This window comes from Dermacentor albipictus, chromosome 4 (assembly GCF_038994185.2).
Source record: "Dermacentor albipictus isolate Rhodes 1998 colony chromosome 4, USDA_Dalb.pri_finalv2, whole genome shotgun sequence".
NCBI classification, from domain to species: domain Eukaryota; kingdom Metazoa; phylum Arthropoda; class Arachnida; order Ixodida; family Ixodidae; genus Dermacentor; species Dermacentor albipictus.
In genome coordinates, this window is record NC_091824.1 from 129,802,877 (window position 1) to 129,820,572 (window position 17,696).

Below are 17,696 nucleotides of genomic sequence, written 5' to 3' on the forward strand. Positions count from 1 at the left end.
CGTTATAGAATTACGCAGGGAAACAGCAAGTTCTTCCTAAATATCCTCATTCTAACAAAAATAGGCCTCCAAACGAATCGTTCCTTTATTAAGGGGACTAGCATTATAGAAGCGTTCAATTATTCGCTTACATTGACAATTCCCTTCCATGGTTCCATGGTTCCAGCACAATTTTTTTCTCTCTCTCTCGTGGTACGCGGTGCCATGCTTCTGACTAAATTTTTAAAACGAACATTCATAGTATTACGCGTTTTAATGCGTTAGTATTCTTGGTATTCTTAGTTAGTGCTCCACGCACTTGCCGGGAGCTATCTATCTATGTGTGTTTGTCCCTATGTATACTAGTACTTAGTCGTTTTTCCGCCTACCTGGTTCTCTGGGCAGTCCGTGTTCAAACGGTTAGCACATTGGTAGGCTGTACTTTGGTAACAGGGTTGAAAACAAACATCTGCTCAACTTGGCTCACCGAACACGTGCCACTATACGTGCCTCTCTGCAACGAAGCTCCTTCACGCCGACATGATTCACTGTAGATGTGATACTTGTTGCACACCGCTGTGCGAAGAAACTGCGTGCTCAACCTCTTTGATGCCAGTTTGGGTCACTGGGTATGTGCCAGTAAGTGTCTGCCGTTCTTCGGTGAACGCATTTGACGCCATCTTGGATAACTAGATCTGTGCTCTTGGGAATGTGCTGTACAATGACGAAAAAGGTCTCTTAAATTTCTCGGTTGCTTAGCAGAATCGAGCCCACGTCCCAAAGGTTCCGAAAGGACAGCAACGGGACGCATTAGCAGGCTGCGTCACAAATGCACCGGGTAAGTGCCACTTTTCAATGAACGCCTTTAAAGCCAACGTTTTAGTGGTGTGTCATTAATGCACTGGGTACGTGCCACCCTTCAATCAACGTCTTGCCAACGTTGGGTCAATGAATATATGCCACTGAGTGTGCGGCAAACGAGGGAATAATCCATATTTTGCATTGCGTTGTGGCGCCACCTTAACGGACTCCGCGACAAACAAAATGTACGGCGTCGAGAAACCGCGGGACGCAGAGAGCACGGTGCATGAAGCGAGCTAAAATCGGTTCGTGCATTGGTCAACCGTTGTAATTTGCGTTTTGTGTTACTGGGCGCTTCCTGGGCAGGACACCGAGGCCGGCAATGACTCTGGCACGACTTACAACGGCAAGTCGCCGAAATATGATGACGGGCTTTCGTGCATCTACGCTGACAAAACCCGTCACCGTGCGAGGTGCCTCTGAACGAAAATCATGAGCCACTCTACTCTGTGACGGTGGTTGACCAGCGAAGCTGTTTAGCACACGACATGGAGGTGACACATAATTTTGAACAAAGGTACCAACTCATTTATTGTCTTAACGGGTCATCATCGTCACGAATGGTAAGTACACGCAATTATTGTCTTGATCGGTGGTCATTACTTCACTCGCACTTGTAATCACATTCTTCCATAATGTCAAATCGATGCATGTACGCCGTTGGGTGGTCGGTTGAGCTGGATCAGCGTGGCATCGCAGGGGAAATGTCTGGAACACGGAACGCGTAAACCGCTCCCTTTTCGGTACCGACACATCCACATTTGTATCACCCACAATGACAACAGGGGAGTGTCATCCCAGCTAATTCATGCAAAGTGAGTAAGTAGTCATGAACCTTACGGGGCTGTGAGTCATTGCATTTTTTGCTTGCTTACAGAGGTGTGACCCATTGCTCACGGGGGTGTGAGCCATTGGTAATGATAGTTTTCGACATGCTGTTCTGTATGTTGTATGCATGATTAGAAAGAATGTAAGCAATGTTCGCTTCACTTTGCTGAATGCTTATAGCCTCTGCCTTACGGGGCTATGAGCATTTGCAATTTTTTTTTTTTTTGCTTACGGCAGCATGCTTACGGGGGGTATGAGCCAGTGATTATGATAGCTCTCGTCCACGGAGAACAAAAATGCACGGAAACCTAGTCATATACAGCTTCGCTGTAATACACCGCACCGTAAGGTAATTGCCACCGCACCCACGCTTGCATTCCTATTATTACAATTTAGTCATACTCAATATGAATCCGAACATGCTTCGGGAGTTCAAATGCACGAACATGAGCACCCGCCAGCTGCACACATCAAGTTTGAGCTGGGGTAGATACCATTCAGGGGGGATTAGCCGTATCGCAGCAGCCGAGTTCATGCATTTGTCACTGTTAGAGCTACACTGAAAATACACGCCAATAGCATAATAAAAACGGTGGGCAACGCTTCACCTCTCGGAGGCCACGCGCGGACTTCTCGCAGTGCCACTAAATGGCGCAGCGTCTCCAGAAAAAGGCACGAGAGAGGAGCCCCGTTGCTGCATGATGTATTTCGCTCGCTACGGGTGACTATGCATTTCGGATGCCACCCGAGGCTTCGCGGCGGCGGCGTTAGATGGCGCTTAAGGAAGCCAAGTTTAAGGAAGCATGAGAGAGGATCTCCGCTGCAATACGTGCCTTACAGATAATTCGTTTCGACGGGGGCAATGCATCGTGTACAGCTATACTGATTTATAGCTAACGCATTATCGTCGAAAGTCATCGTGAGCTGGCCTCTGCCGAAATTTTTTAACAAGCTACAAGTGTTTCCATCAACATAGCCGCTCACTTATAAACTAAATCTAGAAACATATGTAGAAGTGTTCTCCATAATACAAATATTATGTTACTAACTAAAGCCAGTGGAATATCATCTTCAAGTAGTTCAATATCATAATGCGTTTGCTTGAAATATTACCGATGCGAAAGCGTAAAATTATCCAATGAGCAAAAAAAAAACCGGCGTCTGTAGTCTGTAGCAGTGAAACGGCACCTAAATTCCCGTTGGCTTCGACACCACGTCACGAGCACATCTCGACGGCGTAGAATGGGCGAAAGGGAACACCAGTGCGCCAGGTGTTGCGTGGGAGAAGAGCATATCGCCGCGACACCACGTCACCCTCGCTGTCGCTCTCGCGCGGTCTGCATCTCTACCTCTCATACCTCACTGAGTTTAGCTGCTGCGCCTGCCTGCCTTGGCGGCCGCTGCTGTTTCAAATCTCTCGTTGCGCAGGACTTCTGTTGCATGCGGCGTTGGCACCGTGGGCTGCTGCTGCTGCTGCTGCTGCTTGTTGGTTGGGGCACCACGTGCCGCTATGGTACATTACTCTCAGCGCAAAACTCTACAGACCGCTTAGTGCCATTCAATTGGACATTAATGCTATCGTACACACAACTCACAAGAAGTGCTTAGATGTCCTAGGATTTTATATGTGCCGCGATTTTATAGCGATGCCTTTTCCGATGCTAGTGCATTTCGGCGCTTTTCGCGTTCGTGAGTGGTTCGTGAGCATGGCCACGTTTGACGCTCCACCCCGGGCGGAGCGTCGAACGTGGCCACTCACGAACGCGAAAAGCGCGTAAAGATAGCATCGGGAAAAGGCGTCGCTACAGAATCTCAGCCGTGTGTAGCATACGCTTTTTTGAGAAGTCCGAAATTTCCAGTAAGCAAATTTGCGCTTTTAAGAAGCAATCATTATTTGGATGCCTGTGTCTTACCTTTAGTCGAGATTGGCGCAAATATTTCCTTTGAGTGAAATTTGTGACTGTGAAAAATTGTTGAGTTAGAAATTCGCCCATAAATTTCTAGCGCCTAGCCGGAAGCCTAATAAGAACAAATGAAATTTTAGCACTGAACGTGGCTCACCGCATAACTTTCCGGCCTGCACTAAGCAAACCCTACCTAACATTTCGTTGAGTAGTGAAATCGGATGCATTCAGCAGAGCCGCACGTAAAGACATGCTGGCGACACCCTTGTCCGTGATAATCACCAATACCCCAATGCTGCAAAGAGCATAAAATCCTGAAAATCGTAAAGACACCGCTTATTGATTGAATGCAAGGGGAAATTGAGAAACGCCCATTGATTGTGTATACGCTAGCCATAGTACAGGCTATATTGAGTGATTCGTGGGCTTTCTCGTCCCAAAGCAACAACGAGGGTGGTGCTGCTGTGGAGGGCACTGAATTATTTTGGTGAGGCGGGTCCTTTAACGAGCACCTAAATATAAGCACGAGGACACTTTTGCTTTTCACGCCCATCAAAATGCGGCCGCCGTGCCTTGAAATCGAACCGGTGACATCGTGCTCAGCGTCAGAAGGCCACAATTACCGCACTACCACAGCGGGTGTAGCAAAGCTTTGAAGCCGCTTCAAGCAATCATCGGTTTGTCAAAGCAGAGCATCCTCACAATTTCTGGAATAATGACATAGCTCATTTCGTTTACCTATACAGATGGCAGAAATATGCGCTGCGAGGAGCAAGCGTTGACAAAACAGAGTGTAGAAATAATTTGGAAGAATTGAAAGACGTTGCTCAATCACAACGCAAACTCTAGCAAAGGTGAATTTTGCTGAAAGGCTGTGTTTTTGCTGAAGGCCTAAAACGGGGCCGCAACGCACGGCGAGTCTCGGAATGTTTTCCTGCAGAAGACGCGTTTTTGTTCATTTCTTATATTTTGCGCAGCCCTCGTACCCTGTTCGCCTACACCTCACACGTGCAGCGGCCTTCGGCACTTGAGCTTGTGTACCACAGTTGTTGTGCTGGCACCGGCGGCCTTCAACACACCTTCGCAATTAGAGCTCTAAAAATAATACTCCTCAAAATGGATACCTTCAGCAGTTGATTCTAAACGTGGAACGGTCGCCAATAGGTACGTGCGAAGGTTCGAGCCTACTGTCCGCGACAACATAAGAATGGAGTGGCCCATAGAGGTACCACTGTCCAACCCAAAGAGAACTTGAATAGATGCCCCAGCCGATCAGGTGCACTCAGTTCCGTGATATCGAGCGCTATGCTTACTTTCTGCGTTCTTAAGATAGCTTATTTCTCCGACCATTGTATCGCAGGTTTTAGGAGGAAACTTGAACATCGTGGCAAGTTTTACGGGCGATATGAGCACTCAGTCAAAAGTGATACCTTAGCTAAAAGGAACGAGCTTTCATTTTTTCAATTAGGCCCGCAGTTGCAATAGCCGAACAATCGAATGACACCTAAGCTGCGAGCAGAGTTTCAGCTGGCGCGGCAATCTTTCAGAGGAGAAGGCGGACCAAACGTTGGTCTTCGCACTCTCTAGAGTACTGTGCTTTGGAGAGCCGAGCACGGAATGGAGGTGCGCTGCGGTTTAGTGCGTGGAACTCGTAGACGGAACTCTTAGCCGGTCACCAAGTATGCATGTCTTACAGTTGGCGCTGTTGGGGTTGAGGGACGGGACGTCGAGATGAAAACCCAAAACTTGGGAGGTTTTATTCTACATTATATACAGAGAGGTGAGCGTCAATTAACATTTGTACAGTCATTACGGGCCGGCAGCAACTCGGACGCTGCGGCCCGCGGCAAGAAGTTCGAGAGAGGTGAATCAGGGAATCAGGGCATGTCCCAGAATGCTCAGGTCTCTCTGGAAGGCTTCTTATAAACCCTTCGAGCACTGCAAGTCACGTCATGTTTGACCAATGGGAGAGTCCGCTCCGATGACGCCACTTTCAGCCAATGGTAGGCGCCCGTGTCGCGGTGTCACACCTGGCGGCTCTCTGCGGTCTTGCCTCGCAGACTGGCAATGCACTTCTAACGAGGAGAAGGGGAGGGCTGCTCATGCTCCATTGTCCGAGGCCCACCTGCTAATCCCGGCGGCGCACGAACTTGTTGGCACGTGAACTTGTTGCCTTAAACTTGTTTGCTCGTGTCTCCTCTGGAATGCGCTTTCCTGCTTCTGCATTCCTCAATTAGCTGTGCTGCAATCCGATGTGGTCTGGGGAACTCGAAGTAATCGCAGGAAACAGCTCCATATCTAACAGCGCACAGGGCAACAATAGTGAATAATAATTCAGCGTTCTATTGCATTAACATGTCTGGGAAGGCACATTGAAAACTTCCTCCGGCACCTATATTTTACGTAAAACTTCAGTATTTGTTTGTGTTCCTTCTAGTTAAAATACTTTCGTCCTACGAAGTTTCATCTCCATACGCCTAGTATTTGGCAAATGGCAAATATTTTAGTAACCCGGCGAGCACCAAAGTTACTCGAAGAAGCATAAAAAACAGAGCACTTAAGAGGTTAAACGCACAGCAGTTAACCAAGCTAACTGTCCGATTAGCTACGCTGCACTGTGGTAATGGTATAAAAAAATTAGTGGAAGAGAAGATGTCAACGGAATCTATCCACACACGAACAAATTTAATTATTTTCTACAGCATTGCCTACAGAGTTACATCTTAAAGAAGTTACAGCGTTGAGCCTGTTTTATTTATTTATTTATTTATTTATTTATTTATTTATTTATTTATTTATTTATTTATTTATTTATTTATTTATTTATTTATTTATTTATTTATTTATTTATTTGAAATATTGGAGATAAGCACAGTCTCCGGGTCCTACACAACTGTAAACATGTTCAGATATTAGCAACTCTCTGCCAAACGCGGGACAGTTATTTGCAATGAAACACAAAAGGAACAGAAAATCGGATGCGACTTATTTCTTAAAGTCAGCCATCCTTCTATTCGAGTTGGTTTCAGTTGGTTTCAATTGGTTTCAGTGTTTTAGTTGGTTTCAGCGAGAGAAGAAAAAAAGAGAAAGGAGCGTTTTGCGTTGCATTCCAATATTACACGAAAAACACGGCGCATCAGAAAAAAAGCAAACTCAAACTCACACTGGAATGACCTCCAAAAGAAAAAGAACTACAATAAGTACAAATAAAGAACTATGTAAGGATGCCTAAGCTAGCTGTATTATATCAGTATTTCGACACTTTATCACAGCCTCTTGGAAACGAACTGTGTTACATATTTTACCTAAACAACACATAACTACAGCCAAGCACCATTTTGATGCGCCTAGTATTCGTGAAACAACGTACTGTTGGAAACTCCACAAAGCCCCAAAGAGCAAGAAACAGAACTTTGACACTTTCGCAAAGCAGCCTTTCTCGCTTTAACAAATACCACCTTTGGCATGCCCAACATTCTTTCCAAATTTAATTGCGTTCTCGTCCTGGATTTTCGCGTCTGATTTTCAATAAGCGTATTGCAGGGTCATCCTTTAAATGACATTTGGAACATACGTTGTGCGCCGTGCATACTCGCAATAAGAGCTTGGCTAAAAATTGCCTTCTCTCGATTATCATTTTTTTTCGGGAATGGGGGAGGGGGTATGGCAGGTGCCTGTAATATACTTGATAATGTAAAACGGAAAGAAATCGATTTATTTTATTTTATTTAAAAAATATATATTGTCCAATGAAACACAAAATGTGCAACCTCTAACACGTTGTGCCGAATCTCCTAGAGAAAGCAAAGGTGGCTTCATGCAAAAGCCGATGCCCATTGTCTCCTTAATACCATGAGTTTTGAGACAAAGAAACGGCGACATAGGGAATAACAGTTTTTTTAGCCCCCAGTGTTTTCCTTGAAAGGCAACAGTGACCCGCCACAAGTGTCATTTTTTGTCTCTTGTATCGAGGGCATTTCTACCAGCGTTTTCACGTGAGGCCAACGTAAGTCTTTCAAGTCAGCTTACGCCTTTGGGATCTCATCCTACGGTTAGCTCAAGCGATATCGAGTCGCGCTGAGCAACGATCTTGTTGCAATAAATACTTGTACACGAATCCTGAAAAGTCGGGTCGGGTCTGCTTGCTGAGCCTAAGACTGGTTCTTCGCTTCATGAAACCGGTAGCGGGTTTAACTGAGAGAGCGTCGAGGTGTATTCTGTGGTGTGGTAGGTCGACTTGCCCCACCCGCTTGGCAAGAGGAATGTAAAGGCGATCTGGTCGGGCTGGGACAGCTCAACTTCCGGCTCGACCCAGTCACATCGAGTTCACGTAAATGAAACTAATCAGTCAATGCGGCTGGGATGCGCTAAGTCAGACACTTCGAGCAAGCCGTGTTTAAACACGGAGAGCGGGCCACATCCAGCCAGACTCATTTGTGTCTGTTCGCGCATGCAAGATGACGCGCTTGTACCTCATCCGGGCTCATATCTACAAAACTGTGTTGATCTAACGCTGTTCTTAAGGGCAAATTCCAACCATTTCTCATGCCGGACGAAATAATATCGAAGTGGGCCAGCCAGTAGTGAAGATCACTTTTCTTGGCAGTGCTCTCTACACGCCAAAAATATCAAACAAACGAAGAACTACTTTCTATAGCATGACACTAGTTCAACAAGACACAGCAGGCAATTAGTAAACGACCCTTGCTTGCTAGCGCCAAACGAATTTTGTCTTCGCTCAGCAACCTCTGCGAATTCACGGATGTCGTTTGTCTGAGCTGTCTATTATTCGCTGACAAATGAACTCGGCAGCTCCAACAGGAAAAACATGTGTGGAGCCACTCTGCTGCCATCCATCTCCCGTACTGCCGTAAGTTCCAAATATAGGGCCAACTTTCGAGATAAAGTAGCGCTGTACTTTGCCCGACTACGGTGCGTAGAAAAAAGCAAGCGCAAGCACTCGTTCTTACCTTGAGTGCTTTAAATTCAAATGAGAAGTATCGACCAGCACCAGCCATAATGAAGCCAAACGTATCATGCGCATTTTAAGCCACTTCGCCACACTTGTGCGGGAGAAGTAAAATGCAAATCAAGCTTGGGCTAACAGACAAAAAAAGGGCGTCTGGAACTGGCAGTGCGCGTCATTAGCATTGTAAGTTAGGTGGGCAGCATAGGGGACCCTAGGAGGGGAAGGTAAGAGTCAGGGCGCCGATGAATATTTATAAAGGTCCGAACGCAGGACGGTAAACTTTCAGAGCCGTTGCTGCAAAATGAATAAAGCGCAAGCTTGTTCGCGGACGTTGCTTATCGTGCATGCTACTACACCGAAGCCGCTAAGCGTCAGTAACTTCTGGAGTAGAAAGGCAGTGCAGATTTCACGCGCAGTGGGAAGAGCGTATACCTTCCAATTATTCGATTTGAAGCGTACTCCGACGTGCGATATTTACTAGTTTCGAAACACAGGGTCCTCAGCATGCTTGGCGAAACGACGCGCTATGCTACGGGTCAATGTCAAGATGACACCCTGTATCACTGGGACTAATGACTTGGCAGCAATTAAACAATGAATGTTTCCGACTTCTTAACTCTATAAACAAACATAATGCATAGTTCATTTGAAATACCAAATTATCAAAACTGTATTTGCGTACGTCGATACAAATCATATGTTTGTACAATGTCCCGCCATCTTATTGAGCTCAATGTCGACGCCAAGCCTTAACTTGATGATTAAACATCAATTCCCCTTCCTTGTTCAGTGGCATACAGCGTAAAACTGAAACTTTTAGGTTCATTGGGTAAAATATATAGTAACACACTGGCCACATCATTTTATATATGCAACACAGCGTCGCTCGTAATATATAACTCGTTGAAATAATTGCATACATTGTTCTAAGCTGTGTTCGTGCATCCATGTGCCCCGAAGCTTGCTCACTTCAGCTTGCTCAGCTCGTTCTCATCATTAAATCATGCTAATTCATGTCAACTGCAGGACAACGGCTTTCCCTGCGATTTGCTGTTACAGCTGTCTTGTGTCAGCCAACCTCATTATACGCTTTAAAAATTCGATCAACACTACCTAGTCTCCTCCAAGGCAACAGTGCAGCGGCAAGTGCCCCTCAAGGAGAACATGTAGACATGCGCGAGCGACCCACTTTATTCATATCTCCTTCTGCTCCTCATCCTTTGGATCCACGTAACCCACTTTCACTTCGCTCCGACACTTCCTTGCTGTTGCAACTCCTCACCATGCGACAGATAGGTCATATCTACGGTAATGTAAAAAAGCAGGAATAGGCCGGAGAAGCTCTGTCTCGGGTCTCCTAATTGAAATAGGCGAAAGAGAGAAGAGCAAGGAAGAAGAGAGAGAGGGAGTGTGGATGACTATGATAGTGGACAATGAGCTATAAACACGAACGATGTACAAGCAAACATGCTGCACACGCTGCCCGTTAGGATGCGCTGGAACCTGTCGTGATACAGTGCTACCTAGAGCCTGCAGCTCCCTTTTATTCTGCTGAGTATGACAGCGATGGATGCAAAGGAATGAACCAGGCAATTCACCCTTTCGTAGCACATCTTCTCGGCTGTGTGTGTCGCGCGCACAAGGGGGGGGGGGGGGGGGAGGGGGCGGAGGGAGCTCAACGTCGCTGCTTAACCGAGAACTAAGAAAAAGGACTTGCCTCCTTCAGTATTCATTCCTCGGAAGCTAACCTTGGAATAAACCACAGCGAGCGTCGACAGAGATGGCTTTAGCACGACGTCTGTTGTAGTGAAGCACTAGATTCCTTGAACAAAGGGAGCGAAAATAATAACGAAAGTCACTTTCGTCGCGGAGTCTTAGAAAGCGTGCTACGCTCCACTTATGGGGAATGTGACATAAAACTCAAAAGATTCCATTTTGGTTTTATATAATGTGTTGTTATTGCAATTACCATCAGATTCTGTAAAAATGAGACTATGGCGACGTGTTGACTCCTGCGTATTTCTTCATGATTGCGATTACAAGAAAGAGCGAAAGTAAGGACACCGATGGAAGAAGTAGACGACAGGTGCGCACCCTAATTGTGTGTCTTTATGTGCGCTATTATTTATATATGTTATACTAACAAGACCAAATCTATGCTTTTCTTCGTTGGCGATGTTCTCTTTGTAATCACAAGTTGACGATCAGAATCACACAACGTGGCGCAAACCTTTAGCATCATTCACTGGGCTTACTTCTCATTGCGTGGCTCTTATAAGCTGTGGTCATTTTTACTACCTCAGGCTGTTTCCGCTCAAAGGATTCCCTTGTTACCTTTTCTTTTTCCCTGATATCGAGGCCTCCCAAGCAAGTCGCGTTAGGGTATATGTCTGCAATTTTTTGTCCCAGCAATGTTCCATACCAAGAAACATACAGCTAAAACAGTGACTTCAGAATATATCTAACGAATTCTTGCATCCTCAAGTATGACACTGAGCGAAACATTGTATGAGTAGCAAAATGTTTTCAAAGTATTAGGGACAAATTTCTGCACGCTGATTCGCCTCTATTGATGTTTTTCTTTCATCTTCTATGTATTAGCACTGGCTTGTGCTAAAGAGTTCTTTATTATTCCATTTATTGATTTCGTAAGTGTTATTATATATTTAAAAAAGTAAAGTGGAATAACAGGAGCTGTTCTGCTTCCAGCCTATACAGTTGGAGCCTATTCAACAGTGCTTATCTTCTCAGTGTCGTCCGTTTCATCAAAGGTTAAAGTAGCAGAAGTTAAAAAGCAACGACGGGTCATAAAAGAAAGAAAGGTCGCCGACACTACTGCGGTGTGTCGGTGTAACCTTATTTGTGTGACAAAGCCCGATCCTTCATTGTTCTGCCGTCCATAGTTCGCTAATAGGGGAGTTCTACGCATCACAATGCCTGGTAACCGGCGCTGCAGTTAAGCAGATAGCGTAACATTGCTGGCGAAAGTTACTTTTCTCACCTTTCGCGAGCGGTAATGAGGTTTAGAACGCCCCACTAAACGACTAAAAAAAACTAAGGCTTCTAAAGTTTAGCTTATCGCTCTAATGCCATTATACGGCAGTGCTGTGACGTTACCAGAGGGCATGACCTTTTCAGGAAAGTTCAGTTCCCCGTGACGGGGAAGTCGTCGACTTCTGCGCAGTTAGCAGCCAATAGGGCGATAATATTTAGTGTGAAATTCGGCGCAGGGTCTTACAGCCTTCGACCAAGGCAATCAGGGCAAGAGCGGAAGAGTGGAGATGGACGGCTGGCAGCATAACGGAATATTAATAACGGCCTTAAATAACGCGAATAGCTGCGCGAGTTTGTGCGCCGGTCCTAACGGCCCTAAATTGTAAATCTAATCACGCGGTCGAACAGCCTAGCTAATTTCGTTAAGAGTTTATTTCAGGCATTGAAGACAGGCACTACTGCGACGCCCTGCATGTGGAGACGCGCACTGCGGCACTGATGACGCGCGAAGGCCGTTAATTTGGGCCGCGTCCTGGCTTTTTCACCACCCGGGTGCTGCTCACGGAGTTTTAGTGTGCAACTGCAGCCCGGTGATTAGGGAACCACTGGCCATCGTAGCGCACCAGCAGATTAAAGAGCACCAAAAGGGGCACGATGATTAACAGAAAAAACAAAAGTGGCAAAATGAATTGCGCCGCCTGCTTCGTGACCGTATGCGAAACGCACACCATCCTCCTCACTATAGCAGGCGAAAATTATTCGCCCCGCAGGCTGGGTGCGCGGAATTCGAGATACGGTCAGCCGTGGAGGCACTCATGCGTTGAAGAGTCCCGTGGTGTTGTGTCATCCTGGTTATTCGTTTATTTTGCCATTTTTTGTTGACGCTGCCGAAATGATGAAGAGGTAACTGGCGACCGCTGTCACTGCGTTTGGAAGTGAAGATGGTTTTGCTGACAGGGCGCGGAAAGGCACAATATTTTCTGCGAAGTAACGCAATGTGTCGTTATCTTTCTCTCTGCGTATTTTGCTACATCCTTAATGAAATCGCCCTTGTGTACTGGACCGCAAGACAGTGAGTATTTACACAAACTTATTGCATGCACAATGCCGAAAATGTCCATGCATTTTCTGTGAAAGTGTTGCACATTTGTCTATGTTTGCTTGAAATAGAGGCAAGGGTACGGGGCTTAGAAAACATCTATACACACTGCACACACTCCTAGATTTTCTAGCGTGGTCGATGAACGAGTGACTCCGCGCGGCCCTCCCAGATGAGGCGTGCCACTGTCGGTCTAATCATGGCAGGAGAACTTGGTGCATTTGTTGTTTAATTTTCTTTCATTTTCTGCGTATGCGTCTTCGCCAGGCCAATCGACACTCGCAGTCACACTTACCGGAAATGCAGGGGAAATTCAAACAAAAACGTTGAACAAGGAGAAAGGAAGGGCATTTGCTTGAGAAAGCGAACCGAGGTAGCGTACTTTCTGCAGCAGGCAATGCGTATCCTTATAGTCTGCGGCTTTATATGAGAGAAGGGGAGAAATGGAATAGTAACGAGTGGAAACTAAAGCACAGACCATATGGCATGACTGCCCACAAATTCATGTTCTGAGACACTGCTCAAATTTGTGACTTATCTAGACTAATTGCTGTAAACACCAGTTAATGGCCCATCATCCTGTCTGTAACTTATCTTGACGAAGCAGCCAATACAGTGGGCAGACTAAAATTGTATGATCACTTGATCACAGCCCCGGCAGATCATTGTTTAGGTAGGTCACGCATCCTAAAATCTGGACGTCGCCTCGTGCGAAGGAAACGCGCAACCTAGAAGGCTCCCAATACTTCGTTATATGCTACATGGCATCCGAGATCTATTAACCGGGCTAAGTGCCTAAAGATGATCATGGCTATTCTCCCACTATGCCCATTGCTTTGTAGCACAATGTTATAAAGAAAGCCAATGGCGTGTGGTCTGGAGCAGGGTTTGTTAGATACACACCACCAGTTATGGCCACTTTTGCTATTGGACTTAAAGGGTACTTCCTCTATAGCCTGCAGTGCCTACATATCTACTGGCGTACAGCGTGTTCGCTCTCCTGAGCAAGAGGGTGGAGTTCATCGGTATCGAAATTCAGAAAATATTGTTATGCGTACGTGATTTTTTGAATATTTCACAACATGATTACAATGCACACTCTGTAACGACGGTGAAGAACGACAAATACTGCCATGTATATAAGTTAAGAAACTAACTCTTTACCGGGCCAACTTACGCTCAGAAAACCAAGCAATACTCATATCACAACGAAAGCGGCCAGCAGCCTCGTCGGTCGTCAAATCTGATGACGCAGCAAGCAGGATGAGTTCGTCTTCTATGTATGTATCACTACACGTTGCAGAGTAATCGCTTGTCCACGCACACATTCTAAAATGTACATGTAAAACACAATTCGCGTCACACGCGCCACCTAATTAGACAAGAATCTTTGCTATAGAATCAACTGCAACACATAGGAATTTTCGGTTGCAGTGACGGGTCCTGCGCCTAGCCACAGCTTGATAACAGTGATAAACCGGTGAGAAACAGACACAAGCCAAAAAACTACACGATTACACGTGACAATAATCAAGCTGTTCGCGATGGCTCTGCAAAATATTTTCAGTTCTGGTTTTGAGTTGCAACGTATAGCTTTCACTTCAGAAACCTTTTTAAAAATGAGGCTGATGCTATCTAGAAGTACCATTAACGCAGTATTCGTAAACAACGTGTTATTTCATGAATTTTTTCTCAGTTACATAATGAATAGTGACGGGATGTTTAACCACTAAAAATGCTGCTTTAGGCACCCATAATAGGCACTAAAGTTATCATTTTGGAAGTATATAGGCGACAGAATTTGTTCTTTAGCCCCCCTTCTCTTCCCCGTGTATAGGTTCAATTAATAAAAACTTCCGTTGTGCATTTGAAGATAAGTTATGGTTTTCTAAGGACCACAGCTCACAAAACCCCGGTTTTGAGAAATGTATATCAATTTTCTAGATGAAATGGAGTGAAGCAAGTCATGCGGGTTACAATATTTTTTTTAAATCTAGTATGACTAGTATGACTAAATCTAGTACTAGTATGACTAGTATGACAATCTATTATGAAAGTTTTGAAAGCAGTGACGAAGAAACTCCATCTCAAAATTATCGTGGTTCACATTGCGCCTCTTTCCACTGATTGTATAAGTTTATATACCAAAAAGGAACACGCTCAACATCCGCCGAGGAGGAAGTGGAGGAAGAAGATGTTGCAGGCTTCAGGTGGCTTTAGCCTTGCAAGACATGCCGGCAATTGCTCCGCCCGAGTACCTTCTTTCGGTAAAATTCTTTACCATTCAGAAGCGAAGCACGAGATGGATGAACATGACGACGTGCACAAAAAAATATGCGGCACATACTTGTAACTCAGAATAAAGAATGGTTCATTGCCCTCTGGAATGGCCAGCTGTTCCCCGGTCAGCATGCCTTTAACAGTTCTTTTAGTAGTGAAAGGTTGACGTGTCGATTTAAATACCGAGATGAATTTATGTTTTGAACTAACTCTCAGCAAGTGGTTAATTGGGAATGGGGGCGAGCCTTGTCTGAACATTCAAATGGGAGCCATAATCTAGGTTATAATCGCGCCCGAGCATGCAAATTTTTTGGTGATGTCGGCTAAGTGGAAGAATGCGCGCGAGTACGGTGACATCTTTAAACTTATCGTTGCGTAATTCTATTTCAGTACTTCTCACACCTATGCTTTTGACTGCTGCAAAGCTGTAAATAACAGCATTTGCACCGGAAAACCGTTTGCTCAATAATCGGTTGCCTTCACCCAAGTTCTTCACTCGATGACAGCATTACATATCCTATAAGGCTTGGCAAAAACATGAAAGAAAACGCATCTCTAGGCCTTCAAAATTAAATATACACCCCAAATCAATATATGCTTTTAAGGGCAAGGTGCCACTAAAATGTTTTAGAGCCATAGTTTATGCTTATCTATTAAATAGGCACAATAACGACAAAAGGTAAAAATAACAATTTTGCTTTAAGTCCAATCCCTAGTAATAAGCAGCAACGAATAATGCTTATAAAGATTTTGCGAGAACAGCCCCAACTGGCAGAATGGCCATGTCTATTCGAAAAACCAGCAAGGCCCTGCAAGACTCCCAGAAAGACTAGCAACCTGACACGGGAACTTTTCAGAAAATTCGTTACATAAAGCCCTTGGTAGTCATTTTTAGCCTGAAGCTCTATGCATCGGCAAGTTGTCCGAAATTCCAAGGCACACCTCGTGGGGCACAGTCTGGCGTTATGCTTCTGATCCCGAGGTCGCTTTCATTTGTCGGCTGCGTAAACTTCCAATAGTTCTACTCCGGTTAATTTGATTATTCAGTTAATTCGACTCCGATCGAAGGTTCCAGCCGGCGCCCATGCATTTCTATGGCACAAACTGTCATTATTTCGATTCTAAAATTGATCATCGCCAGATAATTTGAATTTCGCCAATCAGCATGCACGCACCTGACCCCTATGTCGATCGCAACAGCGACCCCTTTACTAGCAGCGTCTGGCTCCACTGAGCTTATGATACAGTGAGTGCATTGGACATGTACATCCGCGTTGAACACATCTGTCGCCGAAAAAAGGCCTCTTTTCGGCTTGGCGTACGCACATTTTTCAGCAATCATGGTAACTCACAATTTCTTATTACACAATTAACCCGATTCTAACGCGCGCCTTTTTCTTTATTTCAGGAAAATTAAACCAAAAACCACGTTCATGGCGTTTTTATGCTTTGCCGCATAACTACACTGCATTGCGGAGAAGCGGACTTTAAAACCACCAGCACTGTGAAACATATTATAACAGTGCTTATTTTACAGCGAAGCTGCAAGCAGGTTGGTTAGGATTTTTCGTGTCGTATATAGCAGTATCATCATTCATCAGCCTTTTCCCTCCCCGTCCTTTTACCCCAGTGAAGAGTAGCAGGGCAGAGCAAGTTATACCTCAGGCCAACCTCTCTGTAAATAAATCTCTCTCTCTCTCTCTCTCTCTCTCTCTCTCTATATATATATATATATATATATATATATATATATATATATATATATATATATATATATATATATATACACACCCCCCCCCCAAGAAAACGGCAGCTGGAAAATGGGTTCGTGTACGTGTTTCCGCGTAACCAAATCAGACTTGTACACGTTACAGAAAATAAGTAACTGATTACAATTACCAGTATTCCTTTAAAATGTGATTGATTACAGTGGTCAATTACAGCCCCGTAAAAGTAACTGATCAATTATAGAAATCTAATCGATTACTTTTGCGTTACTTTCCTTCAAAATTTTATTGCCATAGATCAATAACACAAGTTTACTCAAACTACAACGAACTGCTGTGGCTTGCATGGTAGATAGAAGGCTAGAGGCTTGCGTGAATACTGGGACGCTCACTTTGGTTTCCGTGACATAGTGTTACACGTAGTTAACTTTCAACAGGAGTGGTTCTTCAAAGTTGTCGTTGCAGCTTCTTCCACGTTTCCTCGTTAAGAGGTAAGCTGCCACACTGAACACTCTCTCAAAGCTTGCGCTGGAGGGAAAAACGATGTTAAAGCGTAGGAACACCTTGCGCACCAGCTCGTAGTTGCGCAGTGCTTCAATGCTAGTGTCTATTTCCTCTATGAAGCCTCGCGCTTCGCTGGTTGCTGGTGCTTGGGTAGGACGTTGCAGGTAAGGCCAAGGAAAAGGTGAAAAAAATCGTCAGTAGCCGATTCCTTCGGAGCATAAGATGCGTCCTCTGGTGTGGAACCATAGCAGGAGCAGTTCAATTCGTCGATCAACATCTGGGGAAACTCCTGGCGCCTCCCTTCACTAGTCACCCATTTAGCTTTAAATTGAAGAATTACAACGGATGCCAGCAGAACTTTGCGTTCTCCGAAGAGGTGGCCAAACCTCTAGCGTAAGTTAAAAAAAAATATATTTTCATGAATCAAGTGCCCAATAGGCTTTTTATGAGTTTATGAGTTTTCAGGTAGAAATAATAAACCTTCGAAGGAAAATAATTGTGACTATTTCAGAAGAGATGTCCCGTGCTAACCCAAGTTGTATTATACAGAG

At 44.9% G+C, this 17,696-nt stretch overlaps 1 protein-coding gene across 5 annotated transcripts in view; it reads right to left on the reverse strand.

Annotated features, from left to right (window-relative positions):
• Window positions 1–17,696, reverse strand: part of LOC135898354 (neural cell adhesion molecule 2-like) — a 542,388-nt gene that overhangs the window by 204,142 nt on the left and 320,550 nt on the right. The gene's annotated exons all lie outside the window — the stretch shown is intronic.